Source organism: Oenanthe melanoleuca, chromosome 1 (genome assembly GCF_029582105.1).
Source record: "Oenanthe melanoleuca isolate GR-GAL-2019-014 chromosome 1, OMel1.0, whole genome shotgun sequence".
Classification (NCBI taxonomy): Eukaryota; Metazoa; Chordata; class Aves; order Passeriformes; family Muscicapidae; genus Oenanthe; species Oenanthe melanoleuca.
The window spans coordinates 49,396,250-49,423,680 of record NC_079333.1 but is presented as its reverse complement, the minus strand read 5'-3'; the positions used below and the strand labels follow the sequence as shown (position 1 = coordinate 49,423,680).

Here is a 27,431-nt window from a genome sequence, read left to right as displayed (position 1 = left end):
CTGGGACACCTCTTCCTGCAAGCTATCTGACTCATCTAATACAGGACCTTGCAAGAAGCTCAGGGAATGTCCCTCTGCTAAGAACACTGGTACAGAGTACAGATGACAGTGACTTGCTATAACTTGTTGTGGGATGGCAGCTTGCCTAGGGATCAGGTTGGACTGGGATGTGCTTACAGGTCTTCTTGAGTTGTCTGCCATTCAATACTGCCTCCTCTGTCAGAGGTCACCAGGGCCAAAATCACCCATCCCCAGCTATACCATAGTGAAACTCTGCCTAAAGTCGAACTAATTCACAAGAGAAGCCTCTTTTGGGTCATTGTTGTGCTGAGCAGATCAAAGCAGATACAGCTGGGCCAAGCCAGTGAATTTATTTTCCCAAGGGACACATTTATATACCTTTTATGATGGTATCAAAAATTATTTATCCATCTGCATGAAGTGAGGGCATTAGCATGGAAGGATGACTGATTCCCTTTCCTCAGAACTGTGATTTACTCTACACAAAATAAATATCCAGTTGTGCAATACGTGAAGACAACATGGTGGACTGGAGTGACCTGGTGCTCACTAATGCAAACCAGACTCCACAAGCTGATGAACTGCTCCTCACAACTGCTTCTCCTCTACTATGGAAGTGGCAAATATTTAACATTAGAATTTTTTTCTTGTTTGTTTTTTTTTTTTTTCTCTTGGCTCTCAACCATGGCATTCATATTGCTACTCTTAACATTTGTGAACAACCATTATTTTCATCATCTCTTCTCTCACATTTAATCTATCAAAAAATCCCTGCACTTTTAAGTTCATATTTTCCATGTTCTCAGAAACCAGCGCTTTGGATCATAGTAATTTTTTATTCTTTTTCATTATTAAGCTAAGGAGAAGAAAGAAGCAAGAAGTACAGGGATGAAATTACATTCTCTTGCATATAGAATGGAAACAAGACACAGAATGGCTGGGGAGGTTGCCTAGGATATATGATGCTGCCAATATTGAACATGTCCTGTTCCCATTAAGGCAGGGTCAGAGTTAAAACTCACTCTCATGATTTATCATGGGCTACTATTTCCATCATTGTGACAAACCAGGCTCTCAGTAAATCAGACATGAAGACCTCATCCTGGGACTTTGAGGCCACAGTTTCAAGACACAAAAATGAAGCTAACCAGCAGGTTTACCTCATTTTTCATCCCCAAGCTGAGCTGTGTCCACTGTGACACCTCAGGGTCTGTGCACTTTCAAACCCTGAGTCCATATTTTCTGTGAGCAGCCACAGTGAAATCTATGATCACAACATCTCTCTCCAGCTACCACGAATGAACAGCAGGACATTGTGTCACCACATTCCTGCATGTAGTTGCATGTCCTAATGACAGCTTTGCTTTGAAACCACTTATGCTTTTTAACAAAAATTTAAGGGGTTCCAGAAGTAGAAGGCACAGAGTGCCAGAAGGCCCTGTGCATTTCAGATGGATTCTACAGAGGCCATTAACTCCAGCTCCCTGAACCCTGATGGCCCAGGAAAACACAGTGCATGCCTGGAAGGAGCTCAAACAGCAACATGAACATTAAATGAAATCCAGACAGACCAACTACAGATCCAAGATCCTTCACCCCCGGTCAGCAGTGGCAGGCAGACAAACTCACAGTGTTCAGTGCCCCACAGGAGGAGAGAGGTGCAATAAAAGAGGGAAACTTTGAGGAATTGAGGAAAAACTGTAAAGATAATATCTAGACAGCTTACTGTCTTTTTTTAATAGCTGCTTAGGGTAAAAGTAAGGAGAAGGGACATATAAGATTGAAGTTTTTCAGAGGTCTGCATTCACAAAGTACATTCTGTGAATATGAGAGATGAAAAACAGGAATACTATTCAAAACAGGAAGAGGATGAACAACAGTAGGCATAATAAAAGGAGTTGTCCCAAACTAATATTCTTAGCATTCCCAGCTGAAAGGTCAGTTTGAGTGAAACTATTGTCCCCTCACCAAACCTTCTGGTTTTAACCCTCTCCTCTCAACTCAGATTAACTTGGCTTTTAGTAAAATTATCCTTGTACAATTACTGAGGAATACTAAAACATGGCCAATTACAAGAACATGCATAGTAGACTTGAAGCCACATGAGATAAAATACCTAGTCTGTCTATGCTGTCTTTTGGTTGAAGGTGTTGTGCACATAGTGAAAAATTTATTCAGACCAAGAAATATAATAAGAAAACCCTTAAAAACTCAACTGCTGACTTTTTTTACTAGATCATTTAGTGATTTGCATTTGTAATGCAAAGATGAACTAGAAGAAGTAGAACACGCAATAAAGGATGTCTGAAAAGGTGGTATTGTAAAAAAATGACCAGAAATCCAAACTTTTACAGGAAAGAAATAAGGTGCCTTTCATCACCATGTGCCAAGAACTAATAAGGAATTTGGGTGATTGGCATTGGCCAGTCAGAACTGTCTTGAGCTAAAAATTATCCAGTTGCTTATGCCTGAGGATCCCAGAAGAAAGTGGAATCCTAGGAAGAAACAAACACCAGTTCATGACACCTGGAAATTTAGCAGGCAGAAGCTAAACCACTTCTGAAAATTATTCACAAGCTGTTCCTGCTCAGTGAGCAAAACCAAACTGGTTTTGAGCAGTGACAATTTTCCTAATGATGTTTCTTACTATGGGACAATTGCAGAAGCAGCAAAGATGCAGGTGAAGACACACCTGTATCAAGCACAAACACAAACTGTGTTTGAGCAGCATAAAGGGTTGTTCTTTTGCATTTGTTATAATTGCTCAGTTTAATCTAGTCATGCACCAGCTCTTTCAAAAGCAAGGTCAGGCAGCTTTCTCCATGTTTCCAGTGACAGGCTGGTGTTAAACAAAAACACGTGGAGCAATGGAACTACGTGCAGCTACAGCCTCTGAACAGGAAGAAGTTCTTGTTACCTTATTTCAGCATATAATTTCATTTCTTCTGGATTAAGACCAGTGTTGGCTAACAGCATTGATCTTCATTTCCTAAGAGCTTTGTAAAAACTGGGCTTGCTAAAACTGTGGGAGCCCACCTCCACCACTGCAAGCAGAGACAGAGAATGCACCCCAATCAGACAGAGCACGTGTGTGTGCATGCATCCCAGTGTGAAGCATCTCCCAAATGTGATGTTAGAAATCACATTTGGCACTGTTAAGCTTTCCTGGTGGTGCCAGGATAAACAATGGGAAAAAGAGATGGACATAAAGATTGGTTTCTGGTGGGAGCTGAAGGAGAGACAGATGTGAAAAAAGAACATGGAAAATCCTCAAGACAGCATGGAGGACTGAGATGCAGTTATGCTTGGAGTGGGGTGGAGATGAAGAAGAAAATCAAAGATAATGCAAAGATGCTCACTATGTGCAAAGGGAGGGGAACCACTATTTTATCTCCCAAATAATACATAATTAAGAAGAGATACTGCAAGGGAGTCACAATATACAGCCATCTTCATACCATATATGAAGCCAAATAACCTCACATTTAGTGATTTGACTATGGCTAATTTTTTTTTCTTAAAACATGAGGAAAATGAGCTCTGGCCACTCCCCAAGCAAAAAAATAGGGTATCACACAGAAAGCTGAAAAACCATTAGTAATAAATATCACAGTACCCCCACAGACTTTTCGTTATGTCTTGTTTGATAGGCCATCCAGAGAATGCAATGTTTCTTCCCTTATAACAACCACAATAATATGACCATGCAAACTTTAGCCAACAGAGCTCTTTAGGATCTGAATTTTGCACGTGTGCAGTTCACCAGGGTGTGATGAGAAGCCAAACAAAGCATTTTTCAGGGACAGATCCAGGCACACACTACCAGTGCTTTGGTAGAGCAGCTTTCTCTGAGTCACACCTGTAAGGGCTCACCCCAGGCAGGATTAAGGCGGTTCCTGCTCCCTCTGCTCCCTCTACACCACCTGCTCAGGTGCAGAACTCAGTGCTCCTCTCCTTCCCTCCCTCCAGGACCTGCTCTCCCCCACATGCCAGGTCAGCCATGCTTGTGCAGCTCCTAGCAGGATGACTCATGGCTGTGAGACAGCTCCAAATCGTCCATCACAGACGAATCAGGACTCGTGCTGGCACCCTCCTACAGCTTAACTGCCAGCAGTGGTTGTGGTCTCAGGTTATGATACTATTATGGTACTAACACACTTTAACTGTTCATAGCATTATATGTTTCCCCTTTGCTTTGCAAGACTCAGTATAAAGCTAAAGCTTTCTAAACCTTTCCATTTTAAGTAAAGAGTGTGATTACTAGAAAAGTTGCAGTACCTCTGTATACCCTTTATTCTTGCTTTTTCAATGTTGTACTTGCTACAAGATTTGAGGTCTTTGTACCCATTTACTACTACGCTTTGATTATGGGAATTTTCTAACTTTTTGCAGATTTACAGATTTTTTTTCTCTTACAGATTTTTTTTTTTTCAGGTTCTAAGTCTCTACAACCATTGGATTACTCAGAAATAAAGACAGGATGGAGGCTGTGGGAGATGTGTTATTTAACTAGTTTAGGTGACTTTAAATACTTAACTCAACTGTTAACTCAACTGCGGAGGTTGGGGATCCTTCTGGCAGCAAAGACACAAGGCTTTCAATGTGATAGAAACCACAGAAGCACCTGAGAATGGTCACACAGGGATTTGGGCTTCCCTGTCCAAAAACGTGGTAGGGTCAATAACTAAATGGAAGTACATCTACACCAGTGCACTGAGCAAGGGCAACAAACAGGAGAAGCTGGGAGCCATTGTGCAGCAGGAAAACTATGGCATGGTTGCCATTGTGGGATGACTTGAACAACTGGAGCACTGCAATAAACTCCTCAGAAGGGATAGGCATGGAAGGATGGCTTAGGGAATGTCTTGATTGTTTGGAGCTTAATGATTGGGGCAATAGGGTGGAATGTTTACGGGTAAGATTCCAGAGAAGAACCTTCTGGAATTCAGCAAGGGTAAATGCAGGGTCCTGCACCTGGGGAGGAATAACCTCAAGCACTGGTACAGGTTGGGGGCTGACCTGCTGGAAATCAGCTCTGCACAGATGGACCTGGGGTCTGGAGCACAAGTCCTGTGAGGAGCTTCTGTGAGGGAATTGGGGCTGTTTAGCCCAGGGAAAAGGAGGCTCAGGGGAAAACCTTATCACTCTCTGAAACTGCCTGAAAGGAGGGTGTAGTGAGCTGGGTTCAGTCCCTTCTCCCAAGTAACAAGTGATAGAATGAGAAGTGGCCTTAAGTTGTGCTAAAGAGGTTTAGATTGGATACAAGGAAGACTTTCTTTGCTGAAAAGGTAGTCAGACATTGGATTGGGCTGCCCAGAGAAGTGGTTGAGTTTACAAAATGTGTAGATGTGGAACCTGGGGACATGGTTTCATGGTGTGTAACAGTGATGAGTTAATGACTGGAACTGATGATGATCTTAGAGATCCTTTCCAGCCTAAATGATTCTTAGATTTGATGATCTGAGATACCTACACCAACCAAAAGATCTCCCTCTACCATGCATTTCTTTAACTATCTTTCAGTCCTAGCTTTTTGATGATGCCTGTCTTGCATTTGCTTTTGTCTATATTTTTATAAAATAGATAGATAGATAGATAGATAGATAGATAGATAGATAGATAGATAGATAGATTTTTCATACATATATTGATATCTGTCACATACAGTCACCTCTTTTTTATAAGTTACTTTGCTATACCTGTCACCAGTAGTGCAACGAGAAGTATTTCTCTCACAAAGAAGCACTGGCATTTCCCTAGTTTGTTCAATATCCAAAAGGCAGCATAGCAAACCTGCACTTTATCAAAGAGATTGATCATGACTAATACTTATGGAATCTTGACCCCACAACCTGTACCAGTGAGCTCCCACAAAAGCCTTAACTGGTTAAATTAGCAGTAAGCAGCTACATACTTCAGGTAAATGAGAGTATTACATGAATACATGCATCCATAGACACATTTTGGCAAAAGGAAACACCTTATGAGAACTGGGGCCTTATACAATCACACACAATTGCTTTGCAAAGCATTTTCCATAGACTGCTTCTCATAAATATCCTTTAACAACTTCATGTTCCCTATGTTTCAGCAAACTGAACTTACTGCTGATGATTGAGTGGGGTCTGGATGATTTTGATGTGGTGTCACTAATGGGTGTTTCCCCTGGGAGGTTTCCAAGACATTTTTTTAGTGGAGTTAGCTTGTTTATCATGGACTGATGGAAACAATCCCATTTCAACAAGACCTGTCAGGTATGTCTTGCTTGCTGTTCCCTGGCAGATTGCTGCACCCCTGTACAGGCAGTCCATCAGCAGGCAGCAGCAAAATATAACAGGGAAAATCAATAATTTTCCCTGAAGGATTTTAAAAATGGGAAACCCCATTATGGGATTTCTGGGATTCAAGCAAAAAAAAAAAAAAAAAAAAACATTTGAAATTTGAAGGTACGCTTTACCTTCACTTTCTCTGCTGTACCTTTTCCACATGATCTGTCCAGTCTGCTGTCATTTTAGCTTGCTCCATGGTTCAGTCTTGGTGTCTCCCAGACAATGTCCTAATATGGCTCTGGATGTGCCTTACTAGAGTGACCCCTCTGAAAGTCAATGCAGACTGCATTACATCAGATTTTGTACCTGTCCTTCAATGCTCTCAGATTTTACAATCTGAAACACCCCACATGATTCCCAGCTCCTCATCCCCAGAACTTCCAACACACAATCTAATTTTTAGGATATAAAAACACAATTTTACAGGCTGCAATGCAGCCCCTGCACTGTTTTAGATGACATGAATGGAAGCCCAGCACATGGTCTTTAACTCTTGGGCTCACCAGACAGGGCCCAGGGAAACCCAGGACAAATCATTACATGTATAGTGTATATATGTATATATATACATATCAATCATGTTGCCACCATCTTTCCAGGAGTTATGGTCATGATTCAGGGAGATTGGAGATGTCAGAGACAAATTTCCACTCACAGTTTTTCTAATCTTTACCTGATGTACTTTGATGTTGCTGTCCTCAGAGACAGCACACTTGTCCACAGCCCATCCTTTTGCCTTGCTCGTGTCTGCATTCACCCTCCCCAAAGAACCAAGCTATTGAACTGTTGCAGCTGCAGTTCCAGCAGCCTGGTCCCCCCTCCAAACAGCTCATGTGCAAACCTCCTCTCCAGCAGCGTTAGAGCATGCCAGACATGAGGTGTCTCATTATTTCTTCTTCCCAGCTTCCAGCAGCAGTTGGCACACCCTGCTCCAGTTTGTCTCAGATGTCATTGTGCAAAGCTTCCAGACACAGCCCTTGGTCTCCTCCAGTGCCTCTGCTCCTTGTCAGACCTATACTCCACAATTTCCATTCTTCTCTTGGCAAGGACTGTGAGGCACAGATTCCATTTCATTTTCCAGTGAAATCTCAGTTCAGTAATACTTCATTGGCCTGGCTTCTTAAGCAGATATTTCCAAAGTATTTTTAAAAATAAATTTTAAAAAAACCCAACCTCTGGATATCTCTCTGAGATACCTCTTCTCAGCTTGATTGATGGAAGGGTTTTTTCCCACTTCACCAGTCATTTCAGATGTCTGCTAGCTGATACATTCTCTGATGGAGCTGACTGCTTGAGCTCACTGAGTTTTTCCATATGTAGCTAAGTTTCACCTGGTAGGTGAAACTTATATGTACGGTGTATTAAAATTATAATAAACTATTATGGTTCATAATTCTCTGGCCTTTTTTAGTTAAGATTATAAGCATTTGCTGTGACAATGACTATACATTTTAACTTGAGCAGTGGTTCTTGGGCCAAGTTTTATCCTTGTAGCAATTGACTCTGAGCCATGTTGTGCCTTAGCTGGTAGATAGGTATCAGCACCTACTGCATTATTCTTTCCCATCATAGACGGTTTGAAAAAATAACTTTGCATCTGGTGATCCAAAATACTAGGGCCTGCTCATATTTTAAAAGTAAAGAAATCAGATTTGTATCTTTATAAGACCTTTGTATCTTTGCAACAGATTTTTTTCTTTTTATATTTTCAGCTATATCTGTGTATCTACTTTTCTCAATATCATGAGAAAAAACTTATTGTGTGGTATCAGCATATCTTGCAAGTTTTTAGACTCAAGAATTAATTATTAGTTGATGCACTTCAGGCACAAGAGAACCTAAAGAAATTCCTTTTTGGGTACAACCATCAGCTTCCCTTATTCCTCATTCATTCTGGGCTGAAGTGCACTAGCAAAGCCACCCAAATTTAGTGTTGGACGTGAAAAAAGTAGCCTTGGCTCTTTAAAGTAAATAAAAACTCAGTTGTGGCATGCACAGGAAATGTTCAAGGCCAGATTGGATGGAAGCAACCTGATCTAGCTGAAGGTGTCCTTGCTCATTGCAGGGAGGTGACACTATGTGACTTTTAAAGGTCCCTTCAAACTACTCTATGATTCTATAATCCAAAAGCAAAGCAAAGTTCCCATTCAGCTATTAAACTTTCAGCATGCACAGGATGCTGAAAGATATAGAGAGATAAGGAAGAAAATAATTACTGGTATGCTGCCTCTTTGAGACTAGGAAAACATTGTTATTCTTCCCTTGTCCTCTCAGATTGAAGCTGGACAGAAACCATAACTTGAAAAAGGCTCAGTAAATCCTTGGGGTCTATTTAAATGGTCAGTTGAGACTGAGTTGTAGGCAACCAGGATTAATCAGTCTAAAGAATTTTACAATTATTTCACCATTCTTAACATCAGTTTTCCCTTTTAATCCCCTGATTCTCATTTCTTAGCTTGGCTTCTATGCACTGCTTCTCACAGTGAAAAAAATTAATGTGGTGATGATGAGATGGAAATATCAGTGCCTGCAACTGAACTCTGCCAATTGAACCCCTGACTTCAGCATGATGTAGCTGCAGAGCAGAGCACTGCTAGACTGCTCAGAAACACTGCAATTTTTTTTTTTTTTTAATTCATGTAGGTCAATTATGAGTGGATTTACTCCAGCCATTATGAGTATGACCCCAGAGAACAATTTCATGCAGTGTATAAATGACACAAAAACCCATCTTTCACATGCAGCTTTTTAAAACAAATTGGTGGGTTTGGACTGTGAAAAACAAGCATGTTTTTCATAAAAGCAAAAGATATTGCCTTGCTTTGAGCCTCTCCTCCCTTTGCTCCTGAAAAGATCATTTCACAATTTTTTTTAATTTATTTCATCAGATGTTTTTCTAACTGAGGTGATTCCTAAATTCCTTTTTCCAAAACAATAAGATTTCAAGAAATAAATCATAAAAGCCTGGAAGAAGTCACTGCTGCAGTAAAGCAGACGAAAACTCAGTTAGCACATAACTCCCCATGAAGCTGACAAGTAGATTCCCACTTCAACAGCAATTGAATAGCAAATGTACTGCAAAATTCTCTTTCCTTCCTTATCTTTATTTCACTTAGGCAGGTAGCACCTGCCTTTCCACTGTTACAAACTTTTCTAATGCTTCACAGAGACCACTGTTGAATGCATGACTGTAAAATCTACTTTTATATTGAGCCACTGAAAATTATAACAAAGAGAAAATACCTCCCTTGGGGGAAAAAAAAAAAGTAATAGTATGATTTCTATCTACTAAGTCCCATTGAAAAAATACTGCATAAAATGGATTCTTATATCAAGGAGAAGAACAAGAGCCATCAGTGAAATCAATAGTTTCTAAGGTATATGATAAACTACAATGCTCAAAATTTTTGTGTTTGTTACAAGACTTGAGTTGTTGAGAAGAAGGTCACTAAATATCTCAACAGTTAGTGAGATCTGAGGTTTTCTTCTTCTGGTATCACACACACACACACACAAAGCTACATTTGCAAAATTTTAAGCATTGTTACTAAGAATGGGGAGAAAATAAATAACTAGGATGCTGGGAGAAAAGTAATGATCAGTGATGATTGAGCTATGCCTCCCTACTGGATTGAATGAGGTGTATGCACATCAAGTAACAAAGGGCTGGATGAAAGTCTCTTCTCCCAGGCAACAAGTGACAGAACAAAAGGACACAGTCTTAAACTGTTCTATGGGAAATTTAGGTTAGACTTCAGAAAAAAAATATTCAAAGAATGATTGGGCACCAGAATCATCTTCCCAGGGAGATGGTGAAGCCACTGTCTCTGAACACGTTTCCAAAACAGACCGGACATGGCACTCAGTACCCTGGTTAGGTGTTAGGTCATAGGTTGGACTAGATGATCTTAAAGGTCTTTTCCATCCTAGATCATCCTGTGATTCAGTGAACCCCTTTACCATAACTCTTTGAGCCAAACCCATCAGAGAGCTCCTCACTCAATAAAGCCATTTCTTCATGTAGATTTGTCTTGTATGAGTGTAGTGAATGCCTCTAAATCAAGCAGACATGATGCCTTCTATGTCCAGAGTAAGCTGCCATAATGAAGGCTGGTAGCTCTAGGATTGCCAGAGAATTTCTGTGTGCTCAGTGGAGTAGTGGTCCTGGAAACTAAAGAAACTAAAGAAACCCTGATGAATGTTTTAAATCATCAATGACTGCACTGCTAATGATTTGAGGATAAACTTTCACATCCTTAGACTTAGGACACCATATCTCATACTGGCATTTGCTTCTCAAATGGACAGTGAAGTCCTTAGAGATACAAAGAGACAGAATTTACAGATGTTTTGAAATTATTTGCAATTATGAAAATTATCTCAAAAATAGAAGAATAATTTAGTAATCTGCTGCTCCCAGAGTTGGTACTTTTCTGTCAATCCTATTGCACATCCTTTGGCAGCAGGTGTTAGCTGATGTAAATGATTCACTCCTTCACGACCATTGCTAGCCAGGAAAGCTCTCCTTTCACGTTGGTATGGTGGAGAACACTAGGAAACCACTGCTTGTTCATAAGAACAGCAGATGCCAGGGGCAAAGAAATAAAATTTCCACTCTTTTTCAGTGCAGTCTGGGAGAGTACCACAAGGCCTGTAGCTCAGGAATATCTGGCATTGCTTGAAGAAGTACAGATTTCAGAGCAGGTTCCTTTCCTCTTTTCTCCAGTGAACCTTTCATCCCATCTGGAGCTTTTTTTTTTCTTGGCTAGTCAGCCAGCCATATTACAGCCAGTGAATTAAAAGCTGCTCAGTGGCTGTAACCACAATGGAAATCTACTCCACAGCTGAAACTTTCAAATCAAATTTAAAAAACCCAAACACACCACTTCATGGTTTTAAGACATACTAATGTAAAAGCAGCTTATTCAGTAAATTCATAAACTCTGTAGCTCCTCATGTCCAAGAAAGGCACACCCATTTGTCCCAGCCAGAAATCCAGCCCAAGAAATTTTCTGTCACTGAAAGTGCAAGTCTGGAGTTATTCCAAGTTCACATCAGCCGAACAAAGATCAGAATCTGACCCAAATATTAACTGATTTTTGGAGTCTCTGTGTCTGGCCATCAAGAAATGCCTGCTGGATGCAAACATGGATGGTCTTTTCTAACACAGACCTGCTGAGCAAAGTGCCAAGTGTTGTACATGTTAGGCACAGAAAAATGGAACATTGCAAAATTAAATCACTCACTATACCAGATTCTACATCTCAACATAGGAAGGGTTTGCAAGAATTAGCTTGCTGTTATATTGCAATCTAGATGTTCTTTTTCCTTTGATGGATCAGTCTATGGTATTACCCAGGCAGGCAGCAGCAGGGGGTCACCTCTGTTGCCTCGCTGCCCAACTCCACTAGACAGCTCTGTGGTGTCTGTACTCTCTTTGGAGCATCTCTTGTCTCTGCAGGTGTCTTCATATCACACAAGGCAGCATGCTGGTGCTGAAACTAGCACTGAAAAAGTAGAAATATCCGTGAAACACTACTAGGAGATAATGGAGATAATCTCCCAGATTATCCCAGACACATGAGCTGCTGAGGGCTTTCACAAACACTTTCCATCTCAGCTGCAACACTGCACTGGCCCAGCAGACCTGCCACTTGATGGGGAGAAAGCCCCAGCAATGGGAACTTAAGCACCTCTGTGTCTTTCTCTACTGCATGGTTAGAGTATTCTGAAATTTCACAGGAGCTGAGTTCATGTCTCACCATGAGGAATTCTATTACAGATGAATGTTGGAAAGTGAAATACTGTTTGTGAACCCAGGAAAAGCTTTTTCCTATAAGAAGCCAGCAAGGCAATGTATTTGGGTTACCTCCTCTGCCATGAAGTGGCTAAGTGCTAAATTTTGTTTAGTCATCCATAACATTTCTCAGCACTCCTATACAATGATATTGATGATTTTTGTGTACAAATTGGGTAAAAAATATCTGAAATCCAATATTCGACTTCTTTCAAAGCTCATTTGGACTAACACTGACAGTAATTGGGGAAATTTTACAGAGAAAATACTTGGCACTGTCAGCCACAAGCACATCAGACACATCAGGCAATGCCATGAGCACAGCTCCTTGCTCAGACCAAGGCATGTGCAGCCCATGTCTAATGGGTCAGGTTTGTCCTTTCTGGGCCTCAGCAGAGAAAGACCCATGGCAGGACTTGACTTAAAAGCCAAGCTGAAGGGATAGGCATGGACACTGATCCCAAAGCCACAGGGACAACATAAACAGATCTCTGATCAACATCAAGGTTATTAGAAAGTTTAAACATTCTCAGTGTTGGCTGGCATTCAGCAGAGGCATAGGACATGCACTGTTTAGTCAAAGCCTTTTGTTAAGCCCTTGCATGCCCCATAGACTGTGGAGGGGACACTTGAGTTTATTCTCTGACAGTATTTACTCTTAGTACAGAGAGCAAAAGAAGACTATTGGAGACTTGAGCAGTATTCTAAAAACAAATTGATGGTTTCTTTTGATGCCTCTGAGAGGCTCCCTGGAACAGAGGCTAGACAGTGTTAAAGGAATAAAGTAGGTATTTATTAAAAGGCCTTCAAAGGACGCACCTTGGGCAGTACAGTAGCCCAGCCATGGCTCCATCCAAGATGAGCTCTGAGTCATGAGTTTTCACACTTTTATAAGTTTTGGTCCATTTACTTATTGGGGTTAATTGTCCAGTTTCAGGTTCAGATTATGAAGTCCCATCCTCCCAGATTGCTCTCCTCAATTCACTGCTGTTTACACTTTTGGGCTCAAAGCTGCAACAGTGTCCTTGGTTCTCAGGCTGGAAAAGGATTGTTTTGTCTAACTAAACGATGAAGAGAACTTGCTAACACTTTATATGAAGTTCAGAGTTACACACTAAGGCAGTATAGAATCTGAAAAACATGAAAGCTGAAACTCAAGGCATCACTTCCAAGTTTCACCTTGGCTCACAGTGACAATTTGCATGTCTTCAGTCCAGTTATCACATCTGTGTTATCACATCTGCCAGCAAAGCTGGTGGCAGTTCCTGCTGGCCACATACACTCTATATGAGCTTTTTGACCATGCAGGCCTCTTCACAGGTCTCTTTTATACTTTATTTCCAAGCTGCTCTATCCAATGTAGCCTATGTATTCAACCAATAGACTCAGTCAATTTATTTCAGAGGGAAAATACTCAATAATATTAAGAAATTCCAGAGTTCCAGAGCCAAAATATCAGCAGTGAAAGAGTTGATAGAAAGCTAAAATGTGAGCTTGTTTTCTCAAGCAATGAAGATGTAAAAAAAAACCCAACAGATTGTGTCAGTAAGTTTGTACAGTAAGATGTAACATAGATACTGATTTCATCCACCCAGTCATGTGGCTAGTGGTAGTGTTGGGCCAGAGGACCCCATGACTTTCTTATGGCATGAAAATGAACGTGACAAGAAATTTGATGTGATTCAGCCTTTGGCCCCATGGTTTAGTAGTTCTTGGAAAAACCACCATGTACTTTTTTTGATCTCTCTGGAATAGCCATGATCCATCCTTCAGAGATTTGTAAGACAAGGTCATGCTGAGAACATCCCATTCCCCTCTCTATACCTTATAGAACATGATTAGAGATGCATCTTCCAGCACTCATAGATTGTCACATATCCCTCACGTTCTCTACTCCAAACTGTACTGGACAGCCTAAAAACATCTGTGTCCAGGTTCCTCCTTGGTCTTTACTCCTTCATCATGAAACTGCCTTCAGCATCACCTCAGTACAGTGAGAGGGACCCAAAGGTGTCTGGGATCCAAACTGAGGAAGGTCAGCAGGTATGGAAGGAAAGCACTCACACTGATAAAACACACATCCAATCTCCCCAGCTCCAGCAACAAAAAGAACTGATACATCTGGGAAAAGGAAACCCTTACAGGAATAAGAATATTCTCACCATCAGAATGAGTAATTAGCACTTCTTATTCTTATTATTTTATGAATGCCATACATCTCAGACTTTAAGATCCCACTCCCATGAGAAACAACTTTTTAAAAAGTGGTATTTGTTGCATACCAGTCATTAGACAGCTACAGTACAGTGTCACACCTGAGGTATCCAAGATCTTTTTAAATTTAAGGTTTACAGTAATGGGCAGTTTATGTTTTGTTGGGAAAGACCTGACCTAGTCCATACCACAATCATGAATCAGTCTGACTATGAGCCAAAAGATACTACTATGCTTTCTCATGATTTATCACCTTAAACTCCTGTAGGCACAAAGCCCCCTAAAAATAACAAAGTTAATACAGTTCAAGCCAACAGGAGAAACAAAACCATGAAAACACCAAGAAACACACTTGAGATTTTTTTCCACATGTTTTCTTTTTTTTTTCTTGGTGGAGATGTGGGGGAATAAATTTATGTTTCACTCACAACCTCTACAATATAACCATTAGGAAGTGGAAAAAGACAAATACTGCAAAGAAATAGAAATCCTTCCCAAAGGAAAAAAATCAGTTGTTTGTCTTACATTGGCCCTGAAACCACCTGACAATAGTGAGCTATCAAAACCCACAATAAGAAAGAATCCTTTTCATCCCCAGCAATATCACTAAGAGGCAATACCTGTCAAATAATTTCAAATTAACAACTCTCATGAGAAACTGTTAAAAACTAACATAATATAATTAATATAATATAATATAATATAATATAATATAATATAATATAATAGTATAGTATAGTATAGTATAGTATAGTATAGTATATAATAGTATATAATAGTATATAATAGTATATAATATAATAGTATATAATAGTATATAATAGTATATAATAGTATATAATAGTATATAATAGTATATAATATAATAGTATAGTATAGTGTAGTATAGTATAGTATAGTATAGTATAGTATAGTATAGTATAGTATAAATATATTATTAATAATTATAATAATGGTAATGATAATAATGATGATAATATCCCTTTTCCCAGGGATCTCCACGCAGAACAGGAAGAGGGATGCCAGTACCCTGACCATACTCATGCTGTGTCTCCAGGGCACCCAGCAGCAGAGGATTTACAGGACAAGTGGGTTATACCTGGCATGTGCAGGTGAGCTGCAGCATTCACACAGTGTAGCAGCAGACTTGTGGCAGTGCTGGTGGCATTGTCTTCTCTTCTACAGGAAGCATCTCTGCAGCCTGAAGTTTGGGCACATTCTTAAGGATGGAAACTGTAGTCAGGTTATCCTTCATTTCCTCCATGCACACAACACCAGAGAGCCTTTGTATGGATTTTTCTGTAGCTATGGTTCAATAGAGCCATACACTGAAGGTGTAGCTCCTCACCAGTGTTCCTGAACACTGTTTCACACTGGGACCCTGCCTTGTCACTGCCATGACCTGGCTGGCAGCTAGTGAGGTCATGGCATCTTATCTTCCCTCCTCACCCAGCAACAGAATCCAGGAACAGAAAGCATTCTGCTCCCACAGCTCTTTCCTGGCTGACCCCTGGCACTGTGAACCTTCAGTTCATCATCCTGTAGTTGCACAACTTGACCTTGAAATATCTGCTGGGCTTAGTCAGGAGGATAACCCTGCCCCATGCACCTCCAGCCTGCTTTCCCACAGCATGCTGAGACATCACCTGCTTTCTACATTTCATAGCTGAAAGCAAGAAGACATAAACACCACTCTCAGAAATCCCTACCTATAATATCCAGCCCTCTTGTAAGATGTTATGGGGTAAAATGCAGAGCAGGCTATGAAAAAATGCCTCAAGAGAGGTAAGAGATATCTCCCAATTCATCCTCTCCACTATTGCTGACATTCCTAAATATTAAAATACATTCTGTCACAACTGCTGCCTTTTCTCATTGTGCATCACAAATGCATTCTCTTCACTTGTGGGCTTATGCACACAGCCCCTAAACAAAAAGCAGTAAGCAGATATCTGCTGCTTTGTGCTCTCTGTCATACAGCTTTCCAAGTTGACACAAAATGCTGTTTCCACAGAACTAATTGTAATAGGTCAAAAGAAAACATCCTCTGAGCAACTTTAATTTCTAAGGAAATCTTTCTTTCTCTGTGAAAGTGGAGATTACTCATAGCATGACAAATCTGGAAGAACTCTCAAGAGTTTCACTCCCACTTGTCACTGATACTTAAAACTGACTTCCAGCTTCCAAAACTATTAATAATTTACCTAACATCTCCTTGGAAGCAAGTTTCCAAAAATGAGAGACTTATTTCCAGCCCATTAGAGGACAGTAAATATCAACAATTCAGCACATCTTTCTTAGTACTCATTTCCCCAAATATCAAAGAAATTGAACTATTGCTACAAGGACCTAATAAAGCACTTGGACAGACAGACAGCTTTGATGGGAATAGTCATGTGCTTAAGACAAATGTATTCTTTACAGATCAGAGCACATCTTTTCAGGCCCATTTCTTTAGCTAGTTGAAGCACAACATAACACAGCCATATAGAGCAAGAATATACCAGTTGCAGATACTTTAAAAGAGAAAAAGCACCCCCACCAATTACTTAGGATCAGATTTATAAAGAAGAGTATCCAGTAGCTGCCCACAGAGAAATAGTCCTGACAAAAAGGAAATATGAGAAATAAAATAAGCAGAGTAAAAGGGAGACTTTCAGAAGAGCTATACACCTTGAGTAACACAAGATGGAATCTCACACTGTTGGTAAAATTCTCCAAGTGTTTCCCTCCATAGGTGTACAAATGGGAGAGGGATACAGCTGACCTCTGACCAAAAAAACCAGTAATACTAATGAGGTGACAGAAAGCAGACAGGATACAAGAGTGCTGGTCTGTGGCAGCCTCATTCATTGGGTATGGATGTCTTTGAGGTTTTGAATCACAGCTGTGGAAACAAGCTGCTGAATTTCCTCCTCTAACTCTCCCAGTAATTTTGTTCTATAAGTATAAATGCTCTGGAAGTCAGCATTACCAGCAAACTGCTGAGTGCCCTTCATGAGCAGAGGATGCCAGTGGGAGAGAATCTTATATGACTTATAGCTATGTTTTCATGGAACTAAGCAGGCACACAAATGAGCCAGGCAAAAAATGCTCAGACTGTTTTTTTTCCATATCAGGAGCTGATCTACCTTATCTGAATTTTATAGCAAAAGTGAGTCCATTGATCAAACATTTTTAACCTTGCTGATTATAACAGATTAAGGACTCTGTGTTGCAGTGCTCTTTCTGAATCAGAAATGTTTTCTATTAATGGGAAAATGAAATTTGGGTTAATCTTGATTCCTCAGACACAGTCCATTGTTTTAAGCACCTGTCATTTTTTTGTTCCTGTCCAAAAAACACAGGGCACTGTTCTTACAACAGGAAGTCCTGATCCACTATTATCCTGGTAAGAAAGTCACTCAGACTCTGTGAAGTATTGTTTTAAATAGTTTTTTTTTTTATTATAGTTAATAAAGAAAGGAAGTATACTATAGAGGTTTCAACATCATCTACCTCTCTACCTCAATAATACTCAGTGTAGGCACTTATGACTGCTTTGCTATGTGCTAAAAAGTGAACACAATCTTGTAACTCAAGTTAGGCAGAAGTTTCATACAATTTTCTCTTACCACCCACAAATTCACATTCTCTTGGACTGCCTTGACTTTTCCCATGGCTACACCTTGAAAGACTTACCTTCAATACTTAAGAACAAAGACTTATTTCCTAGTCCATTTCTCTTCATCCATGTATGAAAAGCTTTCACATCATTTCAGCATCATTTCTGGCTCTGTCCCACTGTCCTATAGGAGAGGAGGAACAGGGAGAAGTAGGGATGGAAGTTCAGATGTAGCTACCTCATGAACTATGAATGCAGAGAAGCTCAGCTAAACAGGTTTTGGTTGTGGCAGCTCAAGAAAATGCTGCTTCTTTCTTCCCATCTTCATACCAAAAGCTTTAGCAGGTGCAGATGGAAATAATCCCTGAATTCTCAGTTTTTCACTGAAAAATCTGGGGTTGAGCTGAAATCCTAAAGCTTTATTGATTTTGACATACTTTCAAGTACTACTGAAGGTTGTACAGAGCACTCCACAACATCAGAAAGTTCTCCTGGGAATAAGATAGGACCATTAAGAAAAATGTTTTCACTAATTTCTTCCTGGTTTTATAGCCATCTATCCCAGCAGATGTTAAGTGCCTCTAGTTGAAGGGTCAGGAAGATGATTACAAAACCTGCAAGGCTTTCTCTGGAGTCTCTGTGTCCTTCCCCTTTTGATGCTGAGCACATGACCCAAAGAAACACTTTGTCTCTCTCTGGTTTCAGTAATCCCCTATTTCTATCAGCTGAGGGAAATCTCTGAGGACTTTTTAGTCCCACTTTGTAGCCAACAAGATATAATCACAATTTTATTTCTGGGTAGAACTATTTTAGAGCATTAATCTTCTGAATCCTTTAAGAGGTGTGTAACAGACAGTTTACACACTTCAGAACTCAACAGCACAGGGCAGATCTATTCTAGCTTTCTAAGAAAGAGGCTTATTTCTCTGTAATTTATCATAATTTGTTGCCTGAATGCTGGCAAGCAACAAGGCAAGCTCTGACATATGGCAGTCTCTTATGTTGTAATAGTTGAACATTTTTAAAGAAATGAAAAGGAGGGGAAGAAGGAAACTCCTAAAGGATGGTGTGTTTGGTTCTCCTTTTGAAAACATTCTCTGGCAGCAACACAAGAAAAGGCTGTGCCTGAATCACCACCTTCAGACCCTGAGTCATTCATCATAGCTGAAAAAGTCAAAAGGAGGTCAGGAGGAAGGAAGAGTCAAGCTTCATCACAGTCAGTTCCAGAAAGACTTCACATACCCTATTGCTAGCAAATACCTGAAACAGTCAAAAAAAGCCTAAATGGGACTATGGAAAAAAATATGCAAACAGTCATACAACCAGAAATGTAATATTTGCTGTTTTCCTGGTGTATCTAGGGAAACTGTACCTGTAAGGTGGTCTGGCTAAAGCCATTTGACCTACAGTGCTGTGGCACTTGGATGTTGCTGTGTCATGGGGTCAGAGGGACAGTCAGAAGGCAGACCTAACTTCATCCAGCCTCTGTCAGGCTCCCTGGGACTTGGAAATGGCCTATGGCTCTAGAGGTAAAACTAAAAAAATAAATTCTCTCACTAAAAAGGGATACTGAACACATCTCACTGCCCAGTCTGCACACTTTCCATCTGTGCAAATAATAACTGGGAAAGTCTCAACCTGACAACAGGCAGCAAATTGGAGATGCTAACCTAAGAGAGACACAGAATCACAGGATCACAGAATGGGCCAGGCTGGAAGAGACCACAGTGGGGATCTGGTCCAACCTCCCTGCTCAAGCAGAGCCATCCCACAGCACATGGCACAGGATTGTATCCAGGCAGTTCTTGAATATCTCCAGTGGGGGAAACTCCAAACCCTCTCTGGACAATCTGTTCCAGTGCATGGTCACCCACACAGTAAAGTTCTTCCTCATGTTCAGGTGAAATTTCCTGAGCATCAGTTTCTGCCTGTTGCCTCTTGTCCTGTTGCTTGGCACACCAAGAAAAGCCTGGCTCCATCCTCTTGACATCCTTCCTTCAGATATTTTTGGACATTGATGAGGTTCCCTCTCAGTCTCCTCCACTGCTAATGAAAGGTGTTTTATGGTGGACTACTTCATGGGTATGTGACAAATAACCCAACATGCTAAAAGGAAAGACACTTGAGACAGAAAAATACATGGAGCTCAGAATTGGTTCAGAAAAAAACCCAACAGAGTCAAAAAAAACCCTGCATGCTGTGACAAATAGCAGAAACCAGACTCTGTGAAAACAGAAGGAATAATAACAGCTGATTACACTGCTTGCAAGAACATGAGAATGTCATCATGTTGAGAGCAACATGGACAAGCATGACAGCAGAAACACATGGAAAAAGTGGAAAATCTTTCCACTAGTACTAAAAAATAAGTCACAGCTGATAGATATAAATACAGGTGTAGATATAGATGATACAGATATAGATAGATATAGATATACATACAGCATAGAATAGTGCCAAGTAATGACAATAGGAAAAGCAAGCAGTAAAAGAAGAGTTAGATAAGATAATTTTTCCAGAAATCCCAGCCAAGCAGATGACACCATAGTGTTTGTATTCACCCATGATCACTGTAGGAAATAAATTTATAAAATCTATCAGATATTATAGACCATATACCTTTATACACATGTATGTATATATATAAATATTATATATATATATATATATATATATGAAGAGGTATATGTTTTAATATTTGAATTTTTTTCTTTATGGGAATTGTTTTCATGACTGATGAGTCAAAGAGGTGATAGGAAATACCCATTAAAATACAGTGATCTTTTTGTGCAGAATACCTTTAAAGTATACTCTTTCTTTAGACTGTATCTGAGCAGTTAAAAAGTTTCCCTGGAAAATATAACCAATATTCCAGAGCAGATAGGAAAGTATATGTAAACTATGAGAGGTATATAAAAGTATGACTAAGAGTGTCTGTGCTGCTTTCAGAGGACACGTGCCACTCTGATCTCACATCATGTTAAATAAATAAAAATCTATAGGAATAAATGTTCCATGAGTAATGTTGGGCTCATTGCCCACATTCTGTGGATTGGAAACCACATTGCTTGAGAGCAGCATTGTTCAGATGAGGATCTAGAGCAGTGTATAAAATATAAGAGTGATGTGACTGCTCTGTGAAATAAATGCATACATATTCTCACTGTAAAAAACTGTAAAGTGGAAACTCATCTAAAAAAAATCATTAAAAATACATTTTGTTTTTCACCAGATTATGAATTAAAGCCAGTTGGCAGAATTCTTTTAAGAAAAGTTAGGCTGTTTCTCATTAGAAAAAACGTCAATTAACACATCTCTGTAGTGCTTGAATGCAGTGAAGTAGTGAAAAATAGGGCTGTGTGAGGAGCACTTAAGATTTAAAATAAAAATTGTGTTCTCTTGAGATTCTTATAAACAAATAGGAACAGCGTCATTCTGCCTGAGTGCTTGACTGAAAAGGGAACAACTAGAGAGGACCTTGAGAGGGCTTGTAAAGAAAACTAATTTGAATACAAAAGCTGTTGAAAGCTCACATTAAGACAGGACACACCCTGTGCCAGAGAGCTGCACACTTAATGATTCAGGAGGGTTAAAATAGCTGTCCTCAGTGTTCTGTAATTATAAAATTGTTATAAAATTTGAGGCTAAATTAACCACTAACATATGATGATATTTGCACTTTCCACCTTCTGGAATTCAAGGAAACAGCAAAGATAGAGCTATTACTTCTCCAGGTGAGGAGGCCTATGCTGACTGGGTCTTGGATGTGGTCAATAAATGATGGTATGATCAGTAAATGACAAGAAGTAATAAATTTTATCCCAAACATTACTAGTGCGATATCAAAGCCAGTAGTCAGTCTAATGGCACATTAATTGGGATAACAGGTTTTCTCTAGGTACTTCTTTCCCCTCTTCCCATTTCCCAGATTATTACAGAGAATTTATTCAAGCCTGACTTTTTCTATAAGCAGCAAAGGATGTGACATGCATGGGCCATTAGCTGTAAGACTTGGAAATTAAACACTTGGAAGTGCTAATGAGCTCTGAAGCTCTCTAGCTGTGCCCCTAACCCTAGAGCCAGTGCTCCAACAGGAGAGAAACAGATGCTTCTCTTCCTGTTCTCCCTCCAGCTCTCCATGTGGTGATAAGAAATTTGGACCCATTCCCCAAGAGCTGCAAGGTCATCCAAGAGATGAGTGTGGGCGTGAACGATGCTCTGTTCTCCTCTGCTCCGTGTCCAGCACTGACGTGTGCTGTTTGTGCTCTAATGCAAGGATGCTGCAGAGGAGCTGCATCCAGCTCTAGCTCTGATTTCAGCAAAAGGAAGCTGCAGAGAGCACACTTCAATTACAGCTCTTTAGTGGTTCAGTGGACAGCAGGAATATTCTTCAGCACAGCGGATGTGAGCGTACATGGCATGAGAAAAAAACCAAACCAAGCAAATCAAACCAAACTAAACCCCCTTGAAGTCAAGACTGGATAGACCTTCTTCTACCAAATGTTTTATAATCTGTGCATTCATCATGCCTTCACTTAATAAAATCTGCAATGAAAAAAGGAAAAGTCAATTAAAAACAAAGTCTCCTAAAAATGACCAAAATTCACCTGTTTCTATACCTTCATCTATTCACCAAATTTCAGAGCAACTAATGAAAAATGACTACCCATGATAGCAAGTCTGAGCAGTGAGTGTATCTCACAGTCTGGCAGGTCCTCAGCTATCTGGAGACAGGATGTACCTAGTTAATGCAATGTACTGTTCACTGGAAACAGTGAACACACTTCAAAAATTGGAACCAGCTGTCATAACCAAGAAGCAGGATAGACTCTGTACTGCTCTGAAAGTGTGTAAACACCTACAAGCCCACACTGTGCTCAATCAGAATTTTCAGTGACAGCAGCATTTGCAGTATGAATGTCCAGAATGCATCCATAATCATAGACAGAGTCAACAAGGGAGGATTATCTTCTAGCCAGCCTGCAGTAGAGCATGAAAAGAAACTTTGATCCCTTTGAAATCACTTTTTAAAATAAGAGTAGGATTAAATACTAACACCTTCCTTTTTTTGCCTTCCTAACACTGTAATTGATCCATAGTGAAACAGAGCTGCACACCAAACCTCAAAGGACATTGAAATTATTTTCTTTAGAATACAATGTATCCCAGAGATAGTTTCAAAACATTGCTCTTTGAACTTTTAAAAAAGGTTTCTTAAGCCAGTTCTTGGAAACTGATAAACCAGAGAACCCCAGAGCCTACATCTGCTGTCTGCACAAATTAGGAATTACTCAATCACTGAAACTGAGATCATCAGAACAGCAGAGGTGAAAGAGGGCTTGTGTTGTCCACTTCTCCCTCTCTTCTTCTCTTAAATCAAACTTACATTGAGCACAAGGGCATGCATATAAAGCCAAACATACTTCTACATAATGACTTCTCAGGGAAAAATTATGACTTTCCATTGAAATACATTTTCACTTGTTTATTTTTTCACTCTATGTGAATGATTATTTTTCTCATTTTTTGGTATGCTTTACTCATAATTCTCTATTTGCCTGATAGTGTGCAAGTTTGATAAAGAGGATGCTAAAACACAGCCAGATGTTTTCAGAGGCAGCCTGTTTTTAAATAAATTCCAGGGGACAAAGGTGGTGGAACTGCACTTCTTCCTGTGGTGGCAGAAAAGGGATGGTAGTACTTTTGACAAAATCTAAAAGAGGGAGGGACATTCCAGGTAATATTGGAGAAATATAATAATTATGGGAGCCCTCTATTATTGATTGATTTTGAAATTAAAAAAAAAAAAAAAAAAAAAAAAAGAAAGAAAAGAAAATATGTGAGACTAGGGGAAAGAGAGGAGGTCTTTCCCTGGCATTTTCATGGCTGATCAGGCAACCTGTGCCAGGAGGACTTGCACAATCAGCTGCAACTTACCAACCCCTCCTGAAATCCCTTCATGTACACATAATCATGTAGCACAAATCACAGTCCTGTGTGTGGCCAGATTTACAGAGCTCCCCTTCCTGCTGTTGGTCAGGCCAATCCACACATTATTTTGCATTAGGCTTATCAAGTTATTATAGTGGCTATTTCAGCTTTTCTCTTCAGCTACTTTCCTTTTTCTCCAAGATTTTCAGTACTTACAATAACTCTACATTTCTGTTTTGCTACATTAACTAATGCTCCATGGCTTCATGCCACTATACACTGCTTTCAGCTCTACAGAATTTAGGCAAAGCTGACTATAGAAGGCTGCCAGAAGAATAAATCATAAACCACATTACATTTCACATAGTGTTTTATGAAGTTAAATTATTTCACTGCTACCAGGAGTATTATTATTTTAAACAAGAAAAGAAGTAAGGATATACAAGTAAAGCCATTTAGTTTCTCTTAAAAATGTTGATATTTTACATAAATCTCATTGCTTGGGCAACTCACTCATTCACACCTTAAATTCAATTGTCTACAAATTCTTTCCTTTTTAGATGCCTTTGGTTGCTGTGTCCTTGAGACCCAGTCAAGCCATTTTTATGACTTCTTGGTTTCTATATTGAGTTTGTCATGGCACACTAAAAAATGGGAGGTTTGTATGATGCACAGAAAGGATTGTTCCTTGCTCTGTCTAAATCAACAGACTATTGCAGTCCTATATTCAGCTGGTAGAAGAAGCCCATCCCTTTCCTAGCAACTCTTTCTTCTATCCACCTGGTATATGGCAGCTTGCTGAATAGCTGAGATGCAGTAGTTGCATTCAGCAGTGAAGAACATACTATGAAGAGAAAGAATTTGGGAGGATAATGTGATGGGAATGAATTTGGAGGATATTGTGGTAGGAATCAATGCTTGCTGGAAGAGATGAAAATATACAGAAAGAAATTCACAGAACTAGGGCTCCTGGGGCATGGAAAGAGAAGGCTGTTGGAGGATAGAAAAGAAATATCCCACTACATACAGGGACCTGTCTGTACTTTCATAGTATTGTAGCAAGTATTAATACTCCTGTATAGTGCAATACTGAGAGAAGAAATAACAGATTATATACTGCATGAAGACAAAATTCAAGTATTAGAGTGACTTGAAATCATGTGGTTTCAATTATGGTTCCATACAAATTCATAATTATTTCCATTAGTAAAGCGTGAGGTGGAAAAGCACCATATTGCCAATCTGCTCTTCAAATCCTGTCAGCAGAAAACCCACCCAGCCTTTAGTTTAAACTCAGTGAACTGAATTCACACTCATCCAACTGCTAGAGAAACCTTCTCAGCTTTGACAATATTCATGTGCCTTTTCTTTTCCTCATTTCAGTGTTCCAGCATAACCGTATCCTTCAGTCAATTGCACTTGTAATGACAGAAAAGAGATTAAAATTATTCAAAGGCACTGTAAGCAGAAGTTTAAGTTCAACATAAATCCTTCACATGGGTTTAAATGTGGTGAACGTCATGCATAAAATACATTGTTATTCAATACACATTAAATAAATAAGCGCCATGGATAAGGTAACTTGCTTACTTTCTTCAGGCGCAGACATTTGTTCAAACTTGCCACAAGAATAACTTGGAAACTTTTGCAAAATGTCCTCAAATGTGTTCCTGCTTTTCCCCAATAGCATATAGTAGACCCCATCTCCAGCTGGTCTAAATCAGATGAGTTTCACTGCAGAATATTAATTTTATAATAAATTAACGAGAGAAGTTCAAAATAGCACAAAAGATTTTGGAAGCAGTTTCCCAGTTTTCCATGGTATTTAATCTGCTAGGAACTGTATCTGTCAATATAACATGTTACTTCAGTCTTCTGTGTTAGACTTGTGAGCCCTTTTATCTCAGGGATATTTTGATTTTCTCATACACTCTGCTGTAAACTAAATTAGTCTTAACATAACATTTTAACAAACTCTTGAAAAAATTGCTAATGGACTTTCTTCCATTCTGGAAAGTCCGTCAGACAAGACTAGTCATGTTCAGAATCTGCTATTGTAAATGAAGAAACTTTCTGTTGAGTTCAGGAAACTTGAGTAGGCTCCTTTGTGTGTACCAGCCTTTTTGCCAAACAAAAAAGCTGAAGCTCCTGTGAAGATGACTGCTACCAGGCAGAAGCAGAGTAATTTGAAGAGATTTTTTGAGGATTTTGAAGAATGGAATATTCCTCAAAGAATGAAATATTTTTTATTTTAAAAAAACCAAAACAAAACCAACCAACCAACCAACCAACCAAAAAAAAAAAAAAAACAAACCAAAAAAAACCCAGAGAAAAGCCATTCCCTGATGAATAATAAAAAGCACTGTCTTATTCAACTGTTCTTGTCAGTTTTCCTGGTTAACACACTTGTGACATATCTTTTGAGTTTTCTTGGTTAAGAAACTCACACACACCACCATGGAGCTCAAGAGGACAGAGGCAAGACCAATAGCATGAAATACCTGAGCACATGAGCAATCCCAGTAGTTACCAAAAAGGAATGTCAGCTTCCCAATTACTTTCAAAAAATCTGAGAGGTTCAAAGCCTGCTACAGCTTTGTCTACATTAAAAATTAAAAAAAACTTTTCTTAATCTAAAAACTCAGTGAAAATGAAAAAAAAATTCAAAGATCTTCCCAAATCAACAGAACATGCATTATTTACAGGGACTTGTTGCAACTCCCTCTATTTTTTTTTCTTCCTGCAGCTGTAACAGAAATTCATAATGCACACTTTTATAGACTGTGTGCCATTTCCATGCAATGTTAGTGCTTCAAAGAATAAGAATCTGGACCTTTGTGTGAATCTGACTCTTTCTGACTATCTGAGAGATAAGTTTTGAAAGAAGTCTCATGCAAACAAGTCTTCCATAAACATAAGAAGAAAAGCCATAAGAAGTGAAACAGAAAAGAGACATGTTTTACAGAGGTGCCTTTTACATGGCATAGCATTACACTGTGAGTCATTGCTGTGTGATGCATTCAAGCATTGGCCAGCAATAAAAGTAGAATTAGACATTCATACAGATAATAAGAACATCCAAAGCTCTTTTTGAAAAGGTTAAAGATATATATTATTCTTACCTTAGCTCACAAACTAAAGAAAGAGGCAGGAGGAGGAAGAGCTTTCTGAAAGGCAGGTTAGCTATCTGTCTGACCTTGCATATATCTCTCAGATGTTGGCTCTGCTAGGACTGAATAGTGAAGTGAATGAGCAATCCTTTCCAGCTCAGAGATAAATGCAGAGCTCCTCTGTTATCTCTGGTGCTCTCAGGTGTTTTCCAGAGCCCCTTGACATGCATTACATACCGTTACTCACTGCACCACACCCGTCCCCTGGCTCCTGAAGACCTTGGGCTTCCAAGGGCTTCTCTTGCTCTCAGCTGACCCTGGAGACTCCAGTGAGGGGTCCTCACCACAGAGCTGCAGCAGTTGTTATGAGTTCAGTCTGCAAGGGCTCAGCCCATTTCTCCTCTGAGACCTCAGAGGGGAGCACT

General features: G+C 39.6%; 1 long non-coding RNA gene across 1 annotated transcript in view; it reads right to left on the bottom strand.

Annotated features, from left to right (window-relative positions):
• Positions 1 to 25,279, bottom strand: part of LOC130253516 (uncharacterized) — a 29,261-nt gene extending 3,982 nt beyond the window's left edge. Inside the window, exons 1-2 of the long non-coding RNA XR_008840576.1 lie at positions 25,208 to 25,279; positions 18,043 to 18,149 (exon numbers count right to left, since the gene is read on the bottom strand). This is a non-coding gene — a long non-coding RNA (uncharacterized LOC130253516). The remainder of the gene's footprint in view (positions 1 to 18,042; positions 18,150 to 25,207) is intronic.
• Between the last annotated feature and the right edge of the window lie 2,152 nt (positions 25,280 to 27,431).